We start from the raw sequence: 23,266 nt of genomic DNA, 5'->3' as shown, positions 1-23,266 counted from the left end.
TACACTCACCTCACCAGCGCCCTAACCCTAACTCACCTAACCTGCTCTAACCCTCACGTCCACACAATCGCACAAATACCTCCCTCGCGCTCTAACCCTAACTCACATAACCCATGCCCAATCGCACACTTACCGGAACCCGACCTGTAACTTTCCATCACAGCACTGAAAATAGTGAAACGACAGGAACAGACAACCAAATTCTTTCCCTAGGAAAAAATTTGGTTATCTGTCGTTTCATTATTACTGATGTTAGAATGCTCGAAATAATGAAATTTCGACATTCTAATATAGACCCACATAGGTATGTGTGGGGAAGATATGTTGGGAAGGTGAGGAAGCATTTTCAAACAGACAAGATAGCAGACAGGGATGGTGTGGGATGCAAGGGGGGGGGTGAACACCTTGGTTGGCGAGGGTGTTGTGGGATCCCAGTCCCATGGACATTAGACACGGTAGCAGTATGACTCAAGTCTTCACCCATGAGACTATAAGCACCGCATCTTCACTGCCGCTGTGGAGGCAGTGGTCAACACAGGTGCCTGAGGACACACTGCCCCACCAGGATGGATAGCAAACTCTCCTTCTGGCATCGACATGCGCCAACACTTTGGTAACAAGCCTACGCACCATGCCTGGCAGTTGCTGTTGAGTGACAAAAGCATCCCCTTCACCTTCACTCCCAGAGGGGGACACAGCCCCAGCCTGTGGGGTGGTACTACCTGATAGAGCAGGTAGTGCATGGGCAGCAGAGGGGGTGCCCCCAAGCTGCAGCCCAGATGTATTGGGCTCCGGTGCCTTGGCCAGGGGAGCCAAGATAGGTGTATCACTGGGATCCGGCCTACCTTGTCTCATTGTGGTAAATAAAATATAAACATAAAGGAAAAATACACATAACCACAAAATGTAATTAATAAAATAAAAAACAATAATGAGTAATGGAAACAAATTGAAAATTACAAAATGAGAAGCACAACAGTAAATAATGTAAATGAAAGTTTTTTTTTTAACAACAAAGCAATATTAAATTATACATAAGGCCAACATAAGAGGTAATAAATAATATCAAATGATAATAATAAATATATTTGAATAAATAAATAAAAGATGAGAAGGGGTAGAGTGAGAGAAAAAAGAACATTAGTAACTTTACAGATAATATCACTAAACAGACTACAGCTGCATACTTCTAGATATGTTAGATGTCACTTGTGAGACCACTGACTGCTATGTAGTTCATTATTTGAAATTCTACACTGTTCGTTACACAAACACTATAGTACAGATCATAATGTATCCTGCAATTATTCATTGTTGCTTTTTTTGTATATATGATGTTCCACATTCATACCTCTCAACCTCTTAACATGGGACATTATGGGCCAAACCATACATAATGGTGGTACAAAGGTACAATGACAGGGAACATTCTTACATAGTGTGCTCATACAATAGTAGCAAGGTGTTCTGATAACAGGTTTGCCATTAAATTGTGTTTCAAGTGATGTCATGTATCTGAAAATCAGAGGGCTGACATTTTTTTTATTTGACATTGATCCCCAGCAATGTGGCAGAGGCTGGCCAGCAAAACAAGATTATATACTAAACAGACCAGATATATCGGGCAATATTCAGTACATTCTGCAAAAATCATAACAGTTGAGAGGTATGTATCATATCCACTGATTACACTTGACAGCGGGACAGTCATGCCACAGGTCTATGGGTGTGCACTTCACATGCAAGCATGGTTTTGTTTCATTTATGAGATGCCAATACAGTATTGAATACTGCACAATTTCTCAGTTGGCTCATGTGGTATTAGAACTCACAAGTAGTGACTACAGTAATACTGAAAATTTTATTTGAAAAAAGTAAATTATCAGGGCACCATCTTCTTTTATACTTTATTGATTCAAGTTGCTTCAAATCTTGCAATTACACACATGGACAGCTGTCTGAGACTTCTGTTAACTTACACGTTTACCCTATTCTTTTACTGAGTGCAATCTACAGCATATTTCAGACAATGAGCAGACCACAGCATTGACTCTAAATCTGGTAAACCACAACATTAACTAATGGCTGGAAACTATGCTATACAGTACTGCATGCTTACTTGCTTTAACTTACTTTAACAGTTCGGATAAGTACTAACACATTAATAAAAGTCTGTGATGTACCAGGTATTTCATACATGACTGCTAAGACTGCAATATCTGTATTTACTCTATTTTATTATTGTTATACATTAAGTTATTACTTTATTGGTTTTCTTACATACCACATGCTTGCCTCATCCTGGCCAAATGCTTTGCATGGGACTGAACACTGCAAGTCCTCTCTTCTGCAACTGTGTTAAGAGAAGTAAACCATTATGCATACCATATTTGCACAGATTCAGCTTGTATATTTATAAACTACTGGAAAACATACTTGCATATCTATGGGGTGTGCCCATCTCATGCTTCTTGGATCCATGTATTCAAGGTTCCCCTCTTCCTTTGATACAGGTCATCATAATAGTGATGACACTACTCACCAGTGTTGGGAATACCTGTTGCAGTGGTCAATTCCCTGGCCAAACTATCCCAGACCTCAGACTAACACTCTGAGCCCTTAAAGTCACCCTGCAGCAGCTGGGTTCCATAGCGGTCTACCAGGTATCCAGTGAAAACCCTGGACACCTGCACACCCCACTTTTGTGTCCTAAAGCACACAGCTTACCCCACAGCAGCAGCCACACCCACAGTCAAGGTCAGGCTCCAAGGAATAATGTGAAATTCCTGCTTATTGCCCTTTAAATGGCTGCATTCCCACCATTGCACATCATACTGTAACTTTAAAAAACATGCTGCATCACTTAACATCATGGAAACTCACACAGCCCATGTTTATGCAAAGCTTAGCAATGCACAGATATGAAAAGACCATTGACCATGTTTAAGTGATGCTTAGCATCATGCTTCTTTTCTAAGTGTAACAGTTATTTAATTTAAAGTCAACCGATGCTTCAGTCACCTGACACAGTTTCACAGCAATATATGTAAAAGGTGTTACTGCTCAGGACCTACTATACTGTAGGTCATGACTCAACCTATCTAGCTACTGAGATAGTGAAGGAAACTCATATATCTTCTCTTCAGATATATTGTGAAAGTGCCTGTAAGTGTACATCAGCATTGCTGAGTGGGTTTGTGCATTGCTAAGCACAACAAGATGGCACCAATTAAATGCATCCAGTTTCTATTTTTAGCTGTCTAGTGTATGTTTAATGCATAAGTATGCAATGCTAAGTATAGCTAAATAACGTGACATATCATGCAAACAAGCACATAAAAGAAAAATACAAATCAAAAGCATCTGGTTTCTATTTTTAGATGTTTTGCACATGTCTGATGGATGGCTATGCAAAACTAAGCATAGGTAAATAACATAGCACATTGCAGAAAAGAAACAAGCACATAAATGTAAAAAGAAATTAAATAAATCCAATTTGGTGAAATAAAATGTCTTGTACACCTTTTGGTCAAGTTTAGTGGGCTGAAAGGTATGTCGGTGTGCCGTTGGTCTTACATGTATTCAATATCCATGCTGTCCTGACCTCTCTTAGGCGTGCACCACAATTAATATGCATGGCACACTGCCGAGGGAGAATCATGGTTGTGTACACAGATACATTCCATGTAGGCTCTATATGGAGCCTACATGGACTTTATTGAATCATGGGGATTGTGTTTACTGTTGTTACCCATAAAATAGGGATGTAAATACTGTATATACTATATATATATATATATATATATATATATATATATATATATATATATATATATATATATATTATGTTAGGCTAAAAATAGGAATGTAAGTACTGCACATATTATGTATGCTATTTTATGTATAAATGTGGGTGTAAACAGTGTACCTTCTGTATATGTTATCTTAGCCATAAAGTAGAGATGTAAATAACGTATACACTTTATATATAATGTGAGCTATAAAGTAAAAATGTAAACATTGTATTTACTATATGTACTATATATTATGTTACCGATAAAATAGGGATGTAAGTACTGCATGTACTGCATATACTTTGTTAACCTTAAAACAAGGATGCAAACATTGTTCCTACACATTAAACTATGTTACCCTAAAGTGGGATATTAAGTACTGCAGATACTGTGTTTACACTGTTACCCATAAAGAAAGGATGCAAATACTGTACTTACAGTATATACTAAATTATCCATAAAGTAGGGGTTTTAATGCTGTGCATACTATATACTATGTTACCCATAAAGTAGGGATGTAAACATTGTATGTACTGTATATACTATGCTTCCCATAAAGCAGGGATGTAAGTACACACTGTCTGTACTGTTAGCCATAACATAGGAATATAAATACTGCATATACTATGTTACCTGTGACACTGCGAGCCCAGCTATCTGGAATTTTGTAAAGGATTCTATGTCAGTTGTGAATATTTATATGATTTATACAGAACTGTGTGTTATGTGCTGAGCTTCAAGAATGTAACCACAGTATACCCTGCTGAAACTGCAAGAAAATAATTTGAAATTAAAGTTCTTTACAATTGTGTTATCTCTCAATTTTAATGCAGCAAGCAGACACAATGTATAGAGCTAGAAATGTTTGTATTGTCTTGAAACAAATAATTACTAGGTTTCAAATGTAAAAGCGTTTTATTGTTTTACGGCTTCCAAGTTCTGCAAACTTATGAGAGATATGTACTTCTCACACAGAAATGTTAACATTCTGTTAGTATCTGTTTAGCCTGGGAACTGAAGTCAGGTGACAAAGATTGATGTCATCCAAGCTAACCCAGCAGTAATGTTTATTATTAATTTAAGAACCCTCTCAGAGAGCATCTGTGCATTTTGTGTTTTGTCTTGGACCAGCAAGAACATCCACTCATATTTAGATTTATAGATTCATAGATTAGTATTAGGCTAACTGTCCTCATGGGCCATTTTAAGCCTAGCCAGTTACCCCCATGTGAGAATCAAACCCTGCACCTTGTGTTTCTAAGGTAAGTGCCTTAACCATTATGCCAGCCTCCCACCCCTTGCTTTGCTAATAGTAAGTAACTAGGGTACAGTAATTTCTTTTAGATATAGTTAGGGATATAGCAAAGATGTTTAGATGTTTTCTGTATTTATTTAAGACATCCTACAATGTTGTTTTAAAATATTTCCTATGAGTCTGAACTGTAAAGTAACTGTTGATATTCTGAACATTGTCTTGTTCATAGGTTCATAGGTTCATACTAGGCTATCTGCCCTAGGGCATTTATAAGCCTAGCCAGAGTGTGTATGGCTTTCGCCACCCATTTTAAATTAATTTTGCTATGCCTTTTTTCAAGGTTAGTATACTGTGCCTCTGTCTAACAGTGACACAGAAGTGATACCCGGGGTAAGCCTACGATCTCCCATCCACTCATCAAGATTCCTCTTGAAGAGAGTCAATGAGGGACTCTGCCTAACCTGGACTGGGATTTTATTCCAGAGTGAAGGGAGCCTCTGGGTTATGAATCTGTCCCTCCAGCATGTCCTATTTATTTCAGTGCTGAGGTTTAAGTCCCTCGAGCGCATAGCTCATTGGGATTTCGATTTTCTGAGGTGCAGCATGTCCATTAATTCTGGGTTGGACATGGCTTTATACGTCAGGCACAGATCGCCTCTGAGCAGATGGTATGCCACTGAGTAGAGCTGGAGTTTCTTTAATCGGGCAGCATACGGCATCTGTTTGAGCCCCTTAATCCTCTTGGTGAGGTACTTTTGGGGTCTTTCCAGTTGCTGCAGGTGTCTGGTAAGGTACATCCCAAAAGGGGCATTGTACTCAATTATGGGCCTGATGAGGGATGAGTAAAGAGGCACGATGACCTCCCCTGATCTAGATGTGAATCCCTTCATGATTAGGTGGGCTATATAAAATGTTTTTCTAACCACTTTGGCCATGTGGTTGTCAAATGAGAGATTGCTATCAACTTGGGTCCCCAGGTCCCTAATGACTTCTTCTGTATTTAATGGATTACCACCTATGTGGTAATTTATGGGCACTTTGTTTTTGCCAAAGGGTATGACTATGCACTTTTTGGCATTTAGCTTGAGGCCATGGCTCTGGCACCAGTTGTCTGTTTCTATGAGGCCCTTTTGGAGGATGCTTGTGTCAGCTGGAGAGTCTATTATGGCGTCCAGTTTGCAGTCATCTGCGAACTTGGTCAGCCACAGTCCTTCCATGTTGGCCTGTACCTCCGAGAAATATATACCAAACAAGAGAGGTCCCAAGACTGAGCCTTGTGGGATGCCACTTGTAACTGGTTTGGAGTCTGACATGGCTCCAGCTATTCTAACCATGTGGGTTCTGTCCTTGAGCAAGTTTGCAACCCATCTAGTGACATAGGGGATTATATTTAAGCCGGTGAGCTTATCTATAATGCCTGAGTGGGGTATTGTATCGAAGGCTTTTGCGAGGTCCATGTAGGCTGTGTGACCACCTTCCCCTTGTCAATGGCCTTGGTGACTGTTTCAAAGAAATTGACCAGGTTTAAGAGGCAGGATCTGCCCTTAACAAAGCCGAACTAGGTAGGATCCAGTGTCTGTAGGTCCCCAATATCTTTATTTATAAGGTCCATGATGATCCTTTCCATAGCTTTGCAGACCAAGCTAGTGAGACTTATGTTATAGTTATAGATAGTTTCCAGGATCCGTTGAGGTACCACCTTTGTGGAGAGGGACCACTGTTGCTGTACGCCACTCTTTGGGTACATATCCTGTAGTAAGGCTGAGATTGAACAGTAGTTTTAGGTTTGGGTTTAGCTCTTCTTTTATTAATTGTTGCTTGTTCTTTTATTAATTATTATTAAATAAATTCAAACCTATCTTTGTGGCTGATATTTGTGAAACATACTGTAGTTAAGCTCTTAGTACTTGCATATGTATTTGGTGACACTGTACAGGCCACTCTTAAATAGCCTTGCAAGTCTTGGTCACAACTACCATTTAGATAATAATATTACACAGTCAGATTTGACACCCTTTGTAAGGGCCTTATAGTAGCTGATAAGTAGGGGTTGATGGCAGTGATAACTACCATATAGTCTGGATGGAAGGGGGCATAGCTAATATACCTGTATCAGCCTTTCCCAGGAGTATCTGTGTTTTTGTATATAAATCATATCTCAAAGTGTGTGTGTGTCAGCTACTTGGGCAGGGACACAAAGCACTGGTTGGACAGAGAGGGTGCTGGAGGTCTTAGCTTGACCCCTTAGCTGAGATCTTAACCCTATAGCTGTGCCAGTGGGGAGTCTTATTGGAGATCTGTAGAAAGAGGGAGAAAACAGCCAGTTCACAGGTTGTGGTTAAACAAGGGATCATAGTGGGCCTGCTAGGTCAGGTTTTAAGTTGTTTAAAAGGAACCCTGGATGTTGGCTGCCCCATTTATGTCATGTTTTTGGCCTTGGATAGTGCTGAGATGACCTGCTCTCTTGAGATAATAGGCTGAGGAAAGGTGGCAGGTATACTTTGGGGGATTACCAGAGGGGATGAGGGTGAAGTTTGCTCCAAACCTGTCAGCTAACAGGTTGACTATTACCTTTAGTTGAGTATGGGTGGTACCATCCACAACCGGTTCAGCACATAGCTGGCTATTCCCTTTTAGATTTTGGACAGAGTAAAAGAATGCCTTGCGATTATCCGTAGCTAGGGAGGCTATTTTTGCTTTGTAATTTGTTTGTTCATGCTAGAGGGGGATTTCTTCCTCTGCTGAGCTAGTGCCCTCTTGTCCTTGGACATTAGTTTATTTCTCTTGTATAGCCTATTTATACTAGGGGTCCACCAGGGTTTTTTCTTTTCAGCAAGACCTGGTTTTAATCTGGTCATGTAATGCCGATTCTATACAACTGCTTAAGTGGTTATACATGGAGCTGATGTACACCTTTGTATAGGACTCCATGTTATTTAGGTTCAAGGTGGCACTGAAACTTTTTATACCATCACTTAGTAGGAGGTTATTTGTCTTTGAAAAATTCTAAAGCATTTTTGAGCTTGATGGAGTATTTGTTCTTATAATTACATCAAACAAGACTGTTTGTGGTCCTGTCTTACCAGGGAGGACATCACACGGGGGGGGGGGGAGGGGAGTGCAATGTTCTTTCATGTTAATGAGCAGAATCTCCAGGACATTTAAGCCTCTTGTGGGTGTGCTGTCTAGCTGTTCCAAAACATTTGCATTGACAAAATCCAAGAACCTCTGAGCCAGCATGCAGTGGTCATGCATGTTTCCCAGTCAATGGCAGGATAATTAAAATCATCTCTGAGTAAGGTGTTGGCCTGTATAACAAGTGACTCCAGTAAGTCTGGGTATGTGGTATGTTTTTCCTGTTTATTGGTGGTGGACCTATTGCTAGCTATGATGTGGTATGGGGCTTTGCTTATAGTGAATTGGACATGGAGTAGCTCAAGTTAGTCATACTGTATGGTCAATCTCAATGTGTACTTAACCTTATTAAAGATGGATACACCTCCTCCTTTGGCTCTTTCACACTCAGTTTGTGGTCCGAATGTATGGAAGACATTGTAGCCCTGCACAACTGAAGTGATTTCCATGCCTTAGAACCATGTTTTGGTGATTGCACAGATGTCAGCATCTTCCAAAGTGAGGAGTGCTTCCAGGGAGTACAGTTTTTTGTTTAGACTCCTAGCATTAAGTAGCAGTACCTTGAGTTTATCTAGAGAGGCATTTGTTGTGTTGGGAGGTTGGTTATTTTGACACTGCCTAAAAAGGCACAATAGGCATAGCTAATGCCTTTGCCAGTATCGGAAAGCCTAGAGGAAACATGTGCAGATCATCTCTGGCAAAGCAGTGTGACCTGTCGACCATGTCTTCACATGCTGGCAGATATTGGATCCCTATGGACTTACACCCGAAGCTAAGCCAGCTGTTAAAGTCAATCATTTTTTTATTTGTATTGTGGCATCATCCTTGGAAAAGGTAGACTGCTGCTTAAGGCTAGGCTTATGCTTGTATGTGGCAAATAATCTGAAACCTCAGTCATGTCTCTCTTCATATAGTCCAGTGAGGTAAGTCTCATGTCATTCATCCTCACATGGACTATGAGGGGGTCATATCAGTACTTGTGGTTGAGTGATTGAGTGCTTGAGTGACTTGATGGATCCCGGCACCTGACAGGCTGCTAATCATATCCTGCTTCTTATCCAGCCTGGTGAGGGGAAACATCTGTGTGTCTCAAAATGGATTCACCTATGACCAATATATTATGTTTTGTGGTGTTACACTTTATGGACTCATTTGTTGAGACACTGTTATCATTATATGTTGTGGTTGTTTTTTTGCATTATGTGTGCAAATGATTTCTGTTTGGGAGACCTCTGGTCTTTTGGTAAGTTACTAGTGAGTACCTCTGCATATGTGGGTTTATGTGTCATGTCCTTATTTAGTGTGGGAAGTGTGCATATGCTGACAACCGGTTTGGAATTTGATTTGTCCTTATGTGAGAGTTTTGCTTCCAATTTTATAGTGTAACTACATCTCTCACATTAAGTATTTGTTTGTTTCAGGAGTACGTGGTTGTCAGTATATATGAAACAATTGCTGCATTACTTCAGGATGTCTATGCTTATCAGGCTGGCCAGAGAGATGATGATGGCAAACTGCCCATGCATTAGGGAAGGGAATGGGTTAATTTGACAGGACTGTGTCGGTAATGCCAAGACTATAAGACAGACCTATACTTTGTGCAGGCCAAGGTCAATCAATAAGGCAATGCTGCTCAGTGGGAGACTGAGTTGCTCCTAGAGCAACAGAAAAACTTGGAAAGTCTCACTGACAGCTGTTTAGGGAAAAACTGAGCTTGCTGTGTTTTGCATCTATAGAGGGCACTGCTATCTGTTGTTTCATTTAGAGCAGCACCACACAAATGTGAAGCTTAAATATCAGCAAAGAGAAATACATTTTAACAACCAATAAGAAAGGCACACAATAAGCCTTCTACCAGCAATCCCCAGCACAGGTTAGATCAGCACACTTTGGCCACAAAGGTGCAGAAAAACACATTCTTAATGTAGAATAGCTGGTTTGGAGCCACACAAAACCACACAAATACCTACAACTGCCCTAGAACTAACAGATACAATGTAATACAGCACAATTAACTAATTAAAATAGCAGTAGACAGCACATTTGTTTTGCTAGTGCAAAATAACAGCAAAGCGCTTAAGAAACTGCTAAAGTACAGTCACAGTATATAAGAGAAATACAAAAAATACTTATTTTTGTCTTTTCACTAGTGGATTGCTGGAGGTGAAAGCAGATTCTCAGCAATCAGTAGCACAATCACCAAATGATGAACAGCTCTGAGTATCTATGCCAAAGCCCATACAAATGTGAAGCTTAAATATGAGCAAAGAGAAACAAGTTTTAAGCTAACTACCAATCAGGAAAGCACACAATAAGCCTTCCACCAGCAACCCTCAACTCAGACAGGTTAGATCAGCACACTTCTGTCACAAGGGTACAGAAAAACTCCTTCTTATTTATTTATTTATGTATTTATTTATTTTATATTTGTTTACCAGGGACATCTGACTGAGTTAGAAGCCCAGTTTCAGTGGAGGCCCAGGGAGAAGATCTCCAAAATACAATTTAACAAACTTAAGAAACAGAAAAAAAATTAATAAGCAACTAGTAGTTGTGTAATTATACATTAGTTACTAAATAAGCAATCATGTATATAGAAATACAAGGAAATATTATATGTAAAACTATTTACATGAAGATTAATCTGCAATAGATCTTAAATCTTAAATGAATATGCAGTCAAGTGTTAACATTTAAAAAAAAGAAGTTGAATGAAAAAGTAGAAAGGTTATGAAATATTATATTTGTATATAATATTATTACATTATAGAAAGGGGGTTTGCAGGAATTGTGAGAGTTAGAAAAATATGTAAAAAGGAAAAGAGACAACAGGATTAAGGCCTATTAGCCTGGGGCTATAAAGGATGAGAGCCAGCTGTCAGTTAAGTGTGCCTTAAGATATTGTTTAAACTTGGATGGGGTAGTGATATAACAAATTTATTGAGGGATGGTATTCTGGTCCTTGGACGTATGATTAGAATAAAGAGAATCTCCAAAGGTGTTGTTAGATCTTGTGACTTTTAATAGGAATGTAGAAGATCTTAAGGTTTTACTATTGGAATAGGGTTCTAGGATATTTTGAAGAAAGGGCAAATGTCAGGTGGGTATGTTATTGTATGGGCAGCCATGAGCTGATTGAAGGATAGGAGGTTAGGTAGTTCTAGCCAGTTTAGTTGATGAAGAGTAGCACAGTGGTGGGATCCGTATGAGGTGTTTGTTGCAAATCTGGCAATTTTGTTATAGCAGGTCTCAAGTTTAGCTTGGTCTGATTCCTTAAGATTAGTGAAGATGGGTGAGGCGTATAGTAGGGTAGAAAGTAAGTGGGTCCTGGCAATAGTTTGCCTGATGGAGCTAGTGAGATATGATTTGACCCTGTAGAGGGAGCCAAGCTTTATATGGGTCATTCTGATGACTAGAGCTAAGTATTTATCAAATCTCAAGTTATTGTCTGTGGTGACACCTAGCAGTTTAGTGTGGGAGACAGATTCAATTATGGTATTGTTTTCTAAATGGATGAAAAAGGAAGATGCAAGATCAGGTGACCTGTTGTAATTTAGTTTAATTTTATTTCTACTTTTATTCTTAATGTAGAATAGCTGGTATAGAGCCCAAGTGTAACAAGACCACACAGAATACCTACAACAGCCCTACAATTAAAAGATACAATGTAATAAAGTACAATTAACTGCATAAAGCAGCAGGAAACAGTGCAGTTTTTTGAAACTGCTAAACTACAGCCACAGTATGTAAGAAAAGTGCAAAATAATAATAATAATAATAATTAGAGCCCTTTGTGTGCCCTTTGTGTGCTACCCATCTCAGACAGACCAGGTAAACATCTATTGCCACTAGATGAATAATCCCAGTACTCCTGATGTAGGGAGCACAGTAAAGGAGTGTCCAGAGTAAAATGCTACCACAGGCAAACTTAAAGATACGAGTAGAGCAGTGTACTTTAAACAGCTTATAAAAGTGTTATTATTCAATAAAAGTGCTTTGCTTTGTATAAATGAGCCAAGAGCTTCTCAACTGTACAGAATTTATAAAGGTACTAAAAACAAGAAAAGCTGATTAATAAGCCCTCCGACTAATAAAATTACCTGCAGAAATCTCAAGTGTTTCCTCAAATTAAACAGATCAGACTAGCTCCTAGTGCACTAGATGGAAAATCTGTTGACATCTTGATGTAAAAACAAGTGCTTGCTAGAATGTAAAAATATACTACTTTATCTAATAGCTAGCTAGATAATGAATTTAAAGCAAATACATCAGTAGAACAGAGAATAAGAGACAAAATGCACTTCTTCAATATAAGCACAAGGAAAGGCAAACAATTCAACAGCAGTGTAGAAGGGGAGGAGCTTATTAAGCTTAATTTACAGTAGGGGTGGGCAGCTTAAAATCATGACAACACCAATAAAAAAAAACACTTAAAAAACACTTTAAAACTTAAAAATAAACTTAAAAAAAATTAAAAAAGCAAAAGAGAAAACCAGTGTCACTGCCACAAAACTTCAATAAAGAACCACCAGGAGTCAATGTTAGCGCTTTTGTTCCTTTTACTTCCAGAACTTGTGGCAATGACAGTGGTTTTCTCTTTTGCTTTTTAAGCTTAAAATCACCAGATTTAAAAAGCTGATCATTGAAGGGAAGGGAGGGTGAGAAAAAATAACTAGCTGGGAATCATCAGCAGTGCTTTTAGTTTGTGCAGGTTTGAAATCCTTTCAGAAAAAGACAAAGACTCAGAAATTCACTGTGTATTTAAGTATCACTCAAGAAACAATTTAACCAATGAAAAACACATGCGAAATGTGCAGTCTAGATCATTTAAGTGTCTCTCAGACAGAACAAAAACATCAGGCCAAGCAGATTTCTTAAAACAGAAAACAAAATAGAGCAGGTAAAATAGAAAGCAGCTCTATCACTCCCAGATAAAAAATACAGGCTTACTTTCTTCACCCAGAAGGGAATCATCAGCAGTGCTTTATTTAGGTTATGCAGACTTGAAAACATTTCAAAAGAAGACAAAGACCCAGAAATTCACTATGTATTTAAGTATCACTCAAGAAACAATTTAACAAGTGAAAAAAAAAAACACGTGAAATGTGCAGTCTAAATAATTTAAGTGTCTATCTCTCACACAGAACAAAAACACCAGGCCAATCAGATTTCTTAGTACAGAAAAGAAAATGGAGCAGGTAAAACTGAAAGAAGCTCTAGCACTCACAGACAAAAACATAAAAGTTTACTTTCCTCACCCAGCAGGGAACCACCAGCAGTGTTTTAGTTTATGCAAGCTCGAAATATACTGTGTTACCCGTAAAGGAGGGATATAAATACTGTACATACTGAATATACTGTGTTACCCAGAAAGTAGGGAATGTAAGTGCTGTACATACTGCATATAGTATGTTAATCATAATGTAGGCATGTAAATACTGTACATACTTTCTAAACTCTCTAAGCCATAAAGAAGGGATGTAACTGTTTTTCATATTGCATATACTATGAATGTAATAAAGTAGTAATGTAAATGCTGTAGATACTGTATATGCTATGTTAATCATAAAGTATGATATAAATACTTTACATATTGTGTATATAGTTAACTTTAAATTATAGATGTAAACACTGTACATTCTATATATACTATGTTAGCCATAAAATAGGGATACAAGTACTGTGTATACTGTGTTACCTATAAAGCAGATATGTTAATATTGTACATACTGTATATACTATGTTACCCATAAAGAAGAAATGTAAATATTGTATATACTGTGTATACTATGTTACCTGTAAAGTAGAGATGTAAATACTGTACATACTGTATATTCTATGGTACCCATAAAATATGGATGTAAACACTGTACATGCTTTGTATACTATGTTAACTATTTTTGGGTGATACAACTGCTGTAAACATTGCAGTGTTGTTTCCATCCTCAGTTTTGTATCTTATTTTGCTATTTGTTGTCAGATGTGTATCTTGTATTAGTTCCATTTTGTAACTTGCATTTGCTTTTATCTCTTACATTTCTATCTTTTCATATATTGATATTGTTTACTTGTAGCATTTGTGTAATTTCCTGGACTGAGTCAGAAAAAGGGTCTATACAGACCACTGCTCTGCTCAGTTAGCAATGTTTAAATAAGATAAAATAAAAATCTGCAGCAGTGCCAACTTGACCTGCTTAGCCAGTAGAAAGCAGACATTATAGAGTTTTACTGCAAGCATGTTTAATTTTCTTAATGACTTTAACAGACACACCGCTTACAGTATCCACAAAGTAACAAGCCAGAATGAAGGGGTAGTACAGAAGGAAAAAAAAACTTCTTCTAGCAGTGGGGTGCATACCCCATGGGCACTACTGTATTATAAGGCTGTACTGTTTGTGTAACAGATATGTGTGCTAATGTGTTTTCTTTTTGGTTTCTCGTACTTCTGCAGGTCCAGTTATGGAGGGGGCAGAGAAGCATCTCCAACGCCCAAGTGAGAACTGCTCTCTCCAAAGCAAAAAACACAGCATCCATGGGACCTGATGGTGTCCCCGGCTGTGTGCTCCATGAACTCAATGAGGAATTAAACCCACAGCTAGGACAGCTGTTTAATCATAGTCTTACCTCTGGATACGCACTCCAGGAGTGGCGCACTGCAACTGTGGTCCCACTTCACAAAGGCGGTGCCTCCACCGACCCTGGAAATTACCAGCCCATTAGCTTGACAAGCCTTATCTGCAAAGCCATGGAGAGGATCATAATGGACCTCATAAATAAAGACATAGGGAATTTGCAGACTTTGGATCCATCCCAGTTTGGCTTTGTCAAAGGCAGATCATGCCTTCTAAACTTGGTTGACTTTTTGAAACAGTCACCAAAGCCATTGATGAGGGAAAGGCAGTCCATACAGCCTACCTCGATCTGGCGAAGGCCTTCGATACAATACCCCACTCAGGTATCATTGAAAAACTCATCAGCTTAAATGTTAACCCATACATCACAAGATGGGTTGCAAACTGGCTGAGTGACAGAACCCACAGGGTCAGAGTTGCTGGCACCATGTCAGACTCAAAGCCTGTCACAAGTGGTGTACCACAGGGCTCAGTCCTGAGCCCACTCTTGTTTGGCATCTACTTTTCCAAGTACAAGCAAACACAGGAGGGTTATAGCTGACAAAGTTTGCAGATGACTGCAAACTGGGCGCCATAGTAGAAAACACATCTGACACAGATATCCTTCAGAAGGGTCTCACAGAAACGGATAACTGGTGCCAGAGCCATGGCCTAAAGTTAAATGCCAAAAAATGCATAGTCATACCCTTCGGGAAAAACAAGGTTACCCCTAGCTACCAAATAGGTGGCAATCCACTGAGCACAGAAGAAGTTATCAGGGACCTGGGGACCCAGGTTGGTAGTAGTCTGTCATTCGACACCCATGTAGCTAAAGTAGTTAGGAAGACCTTCTACATTGCCCACCTTATCATGAAGGGATTCTCATCTAGATCAAGGGAGGTCATAGTCTCCCTATACTCATCACTCATCAGACCAATGATCGAGTACAATGCCCCATTCGGAATGTATCTGACCCGACACTTGCAGCAGCTGGAGAGGCCACAAAAGTTCCTCACCAAAAGGATAAAGGGTCTCAAACATCTGTCCTATGCTGCCCGACTGAAAGAACTCCAGCTCTATTCAGTCGCCACCGCTTGCTCAGAGGTGACCTTTGCCTAACATACAAGGCCATGTCAAACCCAGATTTGATGAATATGCTTCACCTCAAAAATCTAGATCCGTCAGAGCCACAAGGGCGGGAGACTTAAACCTCGACACGGCTATTAATAGGATGTGCTGGAGGGATAGATTCATCACCCAAAGACTCCCTATGCTGTGGAATAAAATCCCGGTATATGTGAGGCAGAGCACCTCGCTGGCCTTGTTCAAGAGAAATCTTGACCAATGGATGGGAGATCGCAGATATACCCCAGGGATTACCTCAGTGTCACTGCTCGACAGAAGCACAGCAAAATAATGGGTATAGTTCCCCATACTAAAGGGGTGGCGTAAGCCACAAAACTATGGGCTAGGCTTGTAAATGCCCTCGGGCAGATAGCCTAGTATGAACCTATGAACCTATGAACCTATGAACCTATGGAGGTCATATCAGCTTGCACAAGTCAGTGTCTCTGCAGCTGGGTGACCAGTGCTCACTTGGCCTTCCTCTCAGTAGGGGATAGGCATCACCCTATTAAAAGTGACCTCAAAGTTTCTCTTCTAACAGTGGCTTGTATTGGTTCTCTATCTCTTCCCCAGCAGCAGTTACAAAGGTTAGCTTTCAGTGAGGTGCACTGACTGCTGGAAATACCATCTCACTACCATGGAACACATCTATTTATTTTATTTATTTATTTATTTATTTAAATTTGTTGACCGGAAGTAGGTTATAGGATGTAGGTCCATTTTCAGCGGAGGCCCGGGGAGAAAAGCTCCACAGTAACATAAACAGACAGTAGTTACATTGGATTACATAGCAATTAACAATTTAACCTAGCAATTACTTACAACATATTTACAGATGAAGAACATAGTACATCAGTAGACAACTAGAATCTTTATCTGTGAAGTACATAACAGACATTAACAAATGTTACAATGAGAAGTTCCTGCTATATAATAAGTACTAGGCTTATGAGCATCTGAGCTTGCTATAATCAAGGTAGTTAGTGGAGTGGAAAGATAGGTATTGCTTGGATGGGGTGGATGATATTACAGTGGGAGTTGCAAGGGCATAGCCAGCATGTTTTTAGGTGCGCTTTTAGTAAAGTTTTGAAGTGGGTGCATGATGGTATGGATGTAATTGTGGGTGGGAGTGAGTTTCATAATTTGGCTATGGCGCAAGAGAATAGTGCTTCACCAGCAGAGTTATTGGCTTTAGTGATCTGCAAGTGATTTTTGTTGCTGGATCTTAGTGGTCTGGTGGTGCGATAGGGTTGGAGTAGATTCTGGGGGGATGGGACATTTAGTGGATGGTTTACTAGTTTGTGGGCGAGTGAGAGTTGATACCACTGAAGGAGGTGAGGGAGTTCAAGCCAGCCCAGTTCAGCAAGTGAGAGACAGTGGTGACTATGGTAGGATGCCCCTGTGGTGAATTTGGCGATTTTGTTGTAGCAGGTCTCTAGCTTGTTTAGATCACATTGCCTTAGGTTGGTATATATTGGAGAGGCATAAAGTAGGGTGGAGATAAGGTGGGAATTTGCTATTGAAATCTTTGCTGCTTTGGTGAGAAATTGCTTATTTCTGTATAACGCTCCTACTTTTTTGTGGATTTTTTTTTTTTATGGTCATGGATATATGAATGTCAAATTTTAGTTTATTGTCTATTTCCACTCCTAGCAATTTGGTGTGTTCAGTTGGGTATATAGTGGTGTTGTCTTTTGCTGTGATGTTGAAGTGAGAGTTGTTTTCAGTATGTTTAGTGGGTTGGAAGATGAGTAGTTTAGTTTTGTTTGGGTTGAGTATTAAATGGGCATCGGATAACCATGTTTCAACAGAGGAAAAGACTTCCTGTGTGACCTTTTGCAGTTTTGGTAGGGACTGGGCTGAGCAGATGATGGTCGAGTCATCTGCATATTGTATGAGTGTGCCATGTTTGGTGGCAGAGGCTAGATTATTGGTGTAAACAGAGAAGAGTAGGGGTCCAAGGATGGATCCTTGGGGAACCCCTATGGAGACAGGTAGTTGGGGAGATATGTCATTCTGCCATACAACGGATTGTTGGCGGTCAGACAGGTAACTCTGAAACCAGTTGGTGACTGATTGGATTATTGAGGACAGAGATAAGTTGTTTGTGTGGGACCATGTCAAATGCTTTAGATAGGTCTAGGAAAGTAGCAGAGGAGAGATAGCCATTGTTTTTATGCTGAAGGATAGTGTTAATAAAGGAGAGTAAGGCAGTGGTGGTGCTATGGTTTGGTCGGAAACCATGCTGAGTACTGGAAAGGAGGTTGTTAGTAAGGAGGTAGTCTGAGACCTGAGAGTGTATACATCTCTCTAGTATTTTGGAGAGTGGAGAGAGACTAACTATGGGGTGGTAATTGGTTAGTTCTGAGGAGGGTCCGCCTTTGTGGAGGGGAATTATATGTGATACTTCCCACAGTGTGGAAACGTAACTTTCTGACAGAGATCGGTTAATCAAGATGGATACTGGGTAGGCCAGAGCATCAGCTGCGATTTGTAGGTATTCACTTGGGAGGTTGTCTGCTGCTAATGTGGTGGGTTTAAGTTTAGTTAAGAGTTTTTTTTATGTCGGAGGTAGGTACAGGAGAAAAAGAGAAGGCAGTGGGGAGATTACTAGTTGAAGGTGTGGGTTGGAGGGGAGGGGGGTTGTGTTGTTTAGATAGCGATAGTATGGTTTGGGTGAAGTGTGTGTTGAATGAGGTAGCAATATTTTCTGAGGAGTGAGGGATGTTAGGAGGAGGGGTACTGACTTTACCTGGGTGGAGGATGGAGTTTATGGAGGACCAGAATTGTTTGGGGCTGTGTTGTGAGGAGTCTAGGGCAGACTGGTAGTATTGGAATTTGGCCTGTTTTATTACCTTTTTGACTCTATTACGTAGTTCTAGGAATTTCTGTCTAGCAGTGTGTCCCCACCTTTTGTGTCAAAACTACCCCTGATTCTGCATTTTAGATCTGTTTGTGTACCCTTGCAATCTTCTTTTCACCCTTCCTCCCACAGACAGGTTCATGGGTATTTACTAGGCTAATGACCACAAGGGGGGTTTTAAGCCCAGCCATGGATCCCAAATCTCTGACAAGTTCTGATCCTTGATAAGTGAGCCTGGGAGATGAATCATTTCCAAGTTACCTATGTCCATTAGAGACATAGGTGCCAAACCAGGGATGAATTTCTGGTTCACATCCAATTGTCCAAGTTGCACTTGAATTGGGTTAGGGAGGAACTCTGCTTCACATGGATGAGGAGCCTGTTCCACAGACGGGGTAATCTCTGGGATATATACCTATCTCTCCAACAGGTCCCATTTATATCACAGGCAAGGTTTAACTCTTTAGAATGGGTAATTCTGCTACTGTTTGCTTTGTGGATATGCAGGAGGTCCATCGGGGGGGGGGGTCTGACAATGCCCTGTATGCCAGGTATAGATCTCCCCACAAAAGCCTGTAGGAAACAGAATACAAGGATAGGGCCTTGAGGCAGGCTACATAAGCCATATTACTTACACCCTGTATTCTTTTAGTGAAGAACCTCTGTGGATGTTCCAATTGTTGGATATGCCTGGTTAGGTACATACTAAAGGGGGCATTGTACTCAGTGATAGGTCTGATGAATTACAAATACAGTGGAACAATGACTTCCTTGGACTTAGATGCCATACCTTTGTTTATAAGTTGAGCAACATAGAATGATTTCCTCACCACTGTAGACACGTGATGATCAAAGGCTAGATTACCATCCATGTATGTCCCTAAGTCCCTGACTACTGGGTCAACTCTAAGGGGTGTGTTTTCAATATGATAGTTACCAGGGATGGTTGACTTCCCAAAGGATACTAGGATATAGTCTTCACCATCTTCTCCAGCTATGCTTTATCTTCTTATATGAAAAATAAGAGCCTTTCCCTCAAGATCCCCCCACCTGTATTTCCTTATGGTTACTCTTGTGTGCTTTCCTCTGCTTCCTATTCCCCTTTTCTAAATTTGCTAAATCCTCCTTTCTTCCTTATTTGTTTGATGACTTGGATGGCACTTTGTTGTGTGGGCACTCCTTGGACTCTCTGCTGCTGTGCATGTGGTGGTAATGTGGAGTTTTACTACACATAAGAACATGCATAGCTTTGGGCATGCTCAACCACCCTTGTCTGACTTTCTGTATGGTCAGACACTCTGATCATACGCACTTTGCTATAGCAGCTCCTTCCCTGATCCTTCCTAGTGCTACCTGTTTGTATCACATGACTCCACTAGTTTACTCTGCATTCCTTTTCCCACAGTACTGGTTCTGTGTAAAGCCCAACAGATGCCTAAGCAGCTGCAGGTCATTTTGAATGATAGGATGCTTGATATTTAGTGCCATGCAGCCACAAAGTGCTTGTGTATGAATCGTAAGACATATCAAGTGCTTGTCTACAAATCCTAACCCATATCACACTAACATCAGTGAGAAACAATAACATCTAATAAAAAAAAAAAAAAAAAAAAAACAAAGTTCAAATTTTTGATTTAAAGTGATTTTCCAATGTTCAGACACTTTAACACCACAGCATGCAGTGCATAAACTACAGAAGAGTACCTTCCACCTTCAGGGAATGTTTTCACCTTCTCCTTCATGTAGGAAAATACTTTTAAAATGCATTGTTTCCTTATACTGACATCATCGAGGAAAAAAATGGAACATTAAGCTCAGTGATGTTAGCATAGGAAATGCACGTCTTGCGTCCATAGACTTTAATGGCACACCACTGCACATGTACAAAGGCGTCCCATTAAAGTCTGTGGATATACCACATTTTACCCTATGGTAGCATTACTACAGGAAAGGGTACATTTTTGAGGCATGACTTACTAAAAACTTTATGAAGCTTTCTATTAAAAAGTGGCACAAAATGTAAGGAAAGGCGAGCATGAAAATACATTATGGCAGAAATGCCACAATGTATATAGAAACACTGACAAATCACTTTATGTCAGAAGACTCAATCTTATGATTTTTATATTCCCTTTCTTTTCTTCAGAAATTCTAATATTGAAGATCAAGATGTGAGAAAGCCCAGGCAGAAGAACATCCATGAATAACAATGTGTTTGGTAGCTTGTATCTTAAGTACACTTAAGGCCAGACTTACTGTACTAAAGAAGAGATACCCATTTCTGTCAGTTATGTATGATGTTTGGGTCAAAGACTCCTTAAACATTTTTGATTACAAGTAGAGAAAACCGTATGGTTTTAATGACTAGTCTATAAATGATAACAGATACAAATTTACATTTCTGGGAAGGGAATTATAATGTACATAATGTGGAAGTTAGTCATAAATGTCACTGTAGTATATTTGGCCTAAGTCTCACATGCTGAATGAAGAAATGCAGAACAGATATTTACTTGGTGTCTTTCACACAACCACTGGGCGAAATATTACTGAGTGGTACTGACCGCATGCAAACAAATTATAACCTTTCAATGTAAAGTCTGTAAAATTTTGTAAAACTAAACCCACCCTTCCTAGGAACAGAACTGAATATCCATGTCTTTGCAGTTCATTCAAATGCTAATGCAGTTCATTTTCTGCAGCCCTCAAATTCAAAAAAGAGGGAAAATATCTGTTGTCCATTTATCTGCTGTACTTGTGAAAAATCATCTAATAGGAAAAACGTATGTAGTTTAAGACACAAATCTGGTAAAAATAAGTCAAACTTACCATGCCATTTTTGGTACAGATAAATTGTCTATATTATGAACAACAAACCGGTTTGTAGGTGAACACAGCAGTTCTAGGGGCATCTCAATCCTGATGCCACAGTGAACTTTGATCCTTAAGGACTACATGCCTAACCATGTTGCACTACCTGTATATTTATCCAGGCATCTAGTAGATCATCTTCTTTTGACAAGTGTTGATAGCACCCCAGAATGTGTGTCATACTTGATTATAGACCATAGTGGGGAATATGGCAGGTGGGAAGGAGATGTGGGATCAGTGATGGGCAGAGAAATAAAAAAAAAACATGAATGGCAGAAGGAGTAGCATGTAGGAATGGATGAGGAAGATGCTGACTCAGTTTGAACTATGGGTAGATATTGTGTGCCAGTGATTGACTGGTAGCACGGCACTGAAGCTGGTAAGAAGTTACTGTGGACATAAACAGTTATGCAATCTTTGAGAAACATGACTAGAGTAAACTGAAAGGAAAATAAAAAGCACCTTCACCCTCAAAGAAATGTGCCATGTGAATTTTGCAGATTTCATATGAAAACAAAAATGCATGCTTAACAACTATTTGGAATTTTGTAGAATGCCCAGATTTTTGCATCATATTTTTGGTCTGTTCTTCATAAAATATGTGTTTTTCTGCCAAATCATTGAGGATTAAAGATGCCAAATAATAACTACATTCTAATGCAAAACCTGTATTTTATCGACTTTCTAAGTTTAGAAGAGCAATATTTAAAATCTATCCTTGATTTTGGACCTTTGTCTACCTACATTTTGCCTTGTCCAGAATTATTTTGCTAAGACGTTGATCTGTCATTGTTAACAAGGTGAATCAGAAACAGTAGTACACAGACACAGACATATGTAACACCAGAGCTCATCAGTGCAACATTCAGCTAGAAATCATGACAAAGCAGCTGTTCATTGTTCCACCACGGGGCAGTACATCAAAGCAAATCTTTGAGTAGAAAACAAAATGATAAACACTACTAAAATGAATATCTTAAAGGAAACAGAAAGGAAACTTTGGTCAAAGAGTTTACAGAAAATAAAACGATAATCACATTCAGCATGAAAACCTGACATCTGCTGACTGTGGCAAGTAGAAAGGAAAAGGACTAGATGAGTTTGCAACAAATGAAGTGGGAAATAAGAGGGTGAGATGGAGAGAGAAGTCATGCATCAGCACTTCTTGTCTCTGTAGGCTCAGATGTGTTGTAACTAAAAGTTAGAATGGAGAAGCCCAAAGGTTGCTTTAGTGGAAAGGCTGCTGGTGCAGAAGTTACTGATGTGGAGGTTAGAGCAAAATGAATGTACAGGCCAGCATCACAGACAGAAGGACAGCTTTGATCTATACAAGTCAACAGACATTATAATACTGTCCCACTCAGTGCAGGAGGAGGCAGCATTTATTTGTGTCCTTAGTTTACAAAGCAGGTAGCCAAATTGACTGAAAAGAAAACTTTTCTAGCCATAATGTGAGGAAATAATACCAAAATACTGCTAATACTGATATAGTTTGGAGCTACAGAGTAAAATCAGAATGTTAATTCACAGGCATAGAATCTTAGGTTGCAGCACATGCATAACTCTCACCTATTTTGTTTATAAAATGTTCCTGATTTTGCCTCATATTTTT

This window comes from Protopterus annectens, chromosome 16.part0 (genome assembly GCF_019279795.1).
Source record: "Protopterus annectens isolate FY-2018-M chromosome 16.part0, PAN1.0, whole genome shotgun sequence".
Classification (NCBI taxonomy): domain Eukaryota; kingdom Metazoa; phylum Chordata; order Ceratodontiformes; family Protopteridae; genus Protopterus; species Protopterus annectens.
Note: the sequence above shows the minus strand (reverse complement) of the source record.